Raw genomic sequence first — 3,917 nt, forward strand, 5'->3', positions numbered from 1 at the left:
AAGCCTGTGCCCTCCAGCGTCTCCTGTGCTCTGCTCTGCACTGTATACAGTGAAGTGGGTGCCGAGGACCCCTGCTCATCCCCTGTTCAGCCCTGGCTTCCGGAGCAGGGCAGGAGACTGGGAGGGGGCAGAGGTGGGCACCTCACGTAACAAGAGTCACCAGGTATACAGTTGTGGCTGCAGTGAGCTCCTGGGTCTTTGGTGGGAGAGGGGGAGGACGTGCTTACTCACCTCTGCCTCCTGGCCTTGTCCTGTCAGCTGGGCTGCATGTGAGACCACTGCCCTTGGACTTACTCTGCTAGGGAAGGCTTTGTGCATCTGGCAGAGCTGGGCCTTGGGGCCTCCAGTGGCCAATTAGGTGGGGCTGTGGGGCTGTGGGCCTGTGCTGTGTGCTGGGACTCCAGTTCCCCTTGGGCGCCCTGCCCTACCCTCATCCAACTCCCCCTCACCTGTGAGGCTGGGACCAAGGCCCAGGAGTTCCTCAGGCTCTGAGGGATGAAAAGGAGATGTGAAGAAAATCACAAGCCAGACTTAGTGGGCCTCAGGGCACTGTCCCCGCAGGCAAGTGTGAGCCGCAGGTGCAAGGTCCTCTCATGGACCACCTGCTTCTGCCCCATCCCCACCTTTGTGGTTGAGAAAGTGACCTGATAGGAAACGTTCCTGCCTCTGCCTCTGTGGACCCCTCTGCTCCACAACAGACCTCGGGCACAACCCCTCTCATGGCAACAGAGCCCCCAGTCACATGAGGCCACCTCGCATTTCCTTTGCACAGGTTTTTATTGGCTGTGAACACACTTACAGCTCTGTACTTTTTAAAAATGAGCACCTGTTTGAAGACAGTGGAGCAGGAGGGAGGACTTGCACCTTTGGCCCTCTGGACCTGAGCCCTGGGAGCAGTGGGCTCAGCTGTAGATGAGCTTTCCTTTTGTGCTTTCTGAAAAGTGCATAACAATGTAAGGTCCGCAGCTCAGTGCCACTCAGCTCCATACCACGCACAGCTCAGGGTCTCTTCCCTTGCAAGGGTCATCACACTTTATTTACATACAGGGATGGACCTCACAGCTGTTTCTCCCAACCCTAAACAATACTGCAGAGTGTCCACATGTCACCCGATGTTCCCGTAGGCCAGCAGCTGGTTTTCATGGTGATTCCCTGTTGCCCTCATATAATTGGTACCTGTGACTGTGCATTTGTCTCCACTCACCAGGATATAAGAGTACCGATCTCCATGTGTTGACCCTAGTGTGTGATGGTTAATTCTGTATGTGACCTCCACTGAGTCACAGGGTGCTGGGCTCTGCAACAGCATCATGATGGGTTGAAATGTGTGCGAATGAGTTTAAAATTCAAATCCACACCCTGGTGGAGTTGATGGCTTTCTCTGTGTGTGAGGGCTTCACGTGACCAGCCGATCTCTGGTTCTCCCTGCATAAGAGTGAGCTCTTCCTGATGACTGCCTTGGAGCTGGGACCTTGAGCTTGGTTTTCCATGTGTCCACTTGCTTGTTTTCCTGCCTTTGAATGTGAGCAGGAACCTCAGCTCCCCAGGTCTCCAGCCTATGGGTGCTCCCAGGGCTCCAGCTGGTTGACAGCAGATCTCAGACCTGTCAGCCTCCTCATTCACTTCCCCCGTTCCTGGTAACCAGCATCTGAGCACACAGACACACCAGAGGACAGATGTATGACTCTCAGGCCTTAGGACATGGGTGTCACTGTTAGGAGCATGCTTCTCAGTGGGCTGCCCATTTCCTGAAAGCTGCTGGCCACCTGTGTCTCTGGCTCTGCAGCCTGCTCCCCCACACTCACAGTCCCCATTTGATAGTGATGTAGGCGTGCCTGGAGCCATGACCCAAGCCAGACAGGCCTGGTGTAGACCAGAGCCCAGGCACAATAGCTCCATACTGATGGGGTCAGAGACCTTGCAGAGCTGTGTTCCCACCATGGTGCAGAACTCTCCCCACTGATTTTAATTTAGGCTTTGAAAATCCTACCTGGCCTCATTATGTACAGGTTATAGACTTCAGCTTGGGTGCAGTTCCCTGCTGGGCAGGGAACGGTTTTTGTACAAGGTCCAGTCTTGTCCCTGATTTTCTACTTCTGCTTTACAATATCTCACTTTCCCCTTGGATTTTTGTGCTTCCTCTTGTTGAGTATTAGGAGCTCTTTACATGCAATAGACCCAGGATTTCTTATGTGTGCTGCGAGCACCTTTTCCAGTTTGCTGCTGACCTTGGTCTTGTCTCCAGGACTCTCATATGAATGTCCACAGGCACATCCTGCTCTCTCCTTGAGAACGTTGGGGTTTCTCCTGGGCAGACCGTGCACTTGACCACACCCAACATGAACAAGCACACCCACCCACCCTAGAGCCTCTCTGAAATCCTCTACTCAGACTTCTGGGGGGTTTACTCTTTCAACAAATCACTGACACAGCTGGAGTTTATATTGTCTGTATTATGAAGTGGGTGTTAATTTTTTCCTGAGCAGAAAGCCATATTTTTTGACTAATTTTCCTTCTTCATAGTTACTTTATTTTGACTTAATACAGAAAATTACAATGAAAAATTCAATGATGCAAACTATCATTTAACTTTAAAATAATAGAAATAAATAACAGAAGATGTTCCAAGATGGCAGAGTAGGGAGGGAGCTTACTGCTGTAGTCTAGGAGAAGATAGTTTTAAAAAAGAATAGAGAGAGTGCAGTCTCAAGGAAGAGTTAGGGATAAAATGGCATAGGAAATGCTACACAATTAGAGGGACACAGTGGACCTATGTGGAGGGCGAGAGTGCCCACAGCTCGGGACTCCAGCAGCCAAGAGCCTATGCGCCAGAGAGTGAGGTGACACCAGACTGCAGCAGCCCAAGCCATTGGTGACAAAGCTGCAGGAAGAGACTAGAGGGAACCCAGCTTGGATCCCCATAGGGGGTAGTGTACCTGCCAAACTAGAGGAGGAAAAAAAAGGAGGGACACATTTCTCTCTTCCTGATCACCGTACAATGGCATCCTGTAACAGCTGATAGAGCGCGCACCATTTTGGACATACATAACAGCTGCACCAGCTTGTATCTGTACCCAGCTGCTAGCCAAATAGAGACTCCTGGCTCTGGTGAGGGGAACTAACGGGGCTGGGTGCTCATGACTGTGGGAGGTTTATGTGCCAGGACTATGAGAAAAACTGAGGCTATGTGGTAGGACTCACAATGTGGCTGGGACTTTGGGCAGTCACTGTGGGAGGCTCGAGGATTCCTGGTTACCTGGTGAGGGACATAGCTGGGGAATCTGAGCTTATACTGAGGACTGCACAAATCCTTTGTGTGGACCTTGTGGCAGGGTGGACGACTATTAAATCCACTGAGGCTAGTGTTCAGGCACTGCTCTTCTTTGAGGAGAGGAGCTCAACTGGGCAGAATAAACCTCTTTTCTGATAAAAGAAAAAACAAAAGAGAGATTTACCATTCCTAACCTAGGTATATCACCTTACACACACCCTTCACCCTGGAGAACTGAACAGAGCTCCCTGGCCACACCCACCACACGCTGCTAGATATTCACTGAAAGAAGACACTCCACTTATCTACAGAGTCATAGTACAAAGATAAAAGCCAGCCACCACAGCAGAAAAAAAAAGAAGAAACCAGTGAGTATCTCCACAAATGACAAATAACAAATGAACCAATTCAAGAAACAAGAATAAAACAACAAGATGCCCCCAAAAGAACATGACACTTCAGTACGAGATTGTGAAGATGATGAGATTGATAAAATGCCAGAAATGGAATTCAAAAAACTGATCATAAGATTACATAGAAGTAATCAGAAGCAAATGCACGAACTACTGAAATCCGTACATTACATGAAATAAAATTTCTCTCACAAAATTGTGATCCTGAAGAAAAATAAAAATGAATATTTCAA

The sequence above is a fragment of the Oryctolagus cuniculus genome, chromosome 3 (assembly GCF_051225735.1).
Source record: "Oryctolagus cuniculus isolate XC-2025 breed Fujian yellow rabbit chromosome 3, ASM5122573v1, whole genome shotgun sequence".
Taxonomy (NCBI): domain Eukaryota; kingdom Metazoa; phylum Chordata; class Mammalia; order Lagomorpha; family Leporidae; genus Oryctolagus; species Oryctolagus cuniculus.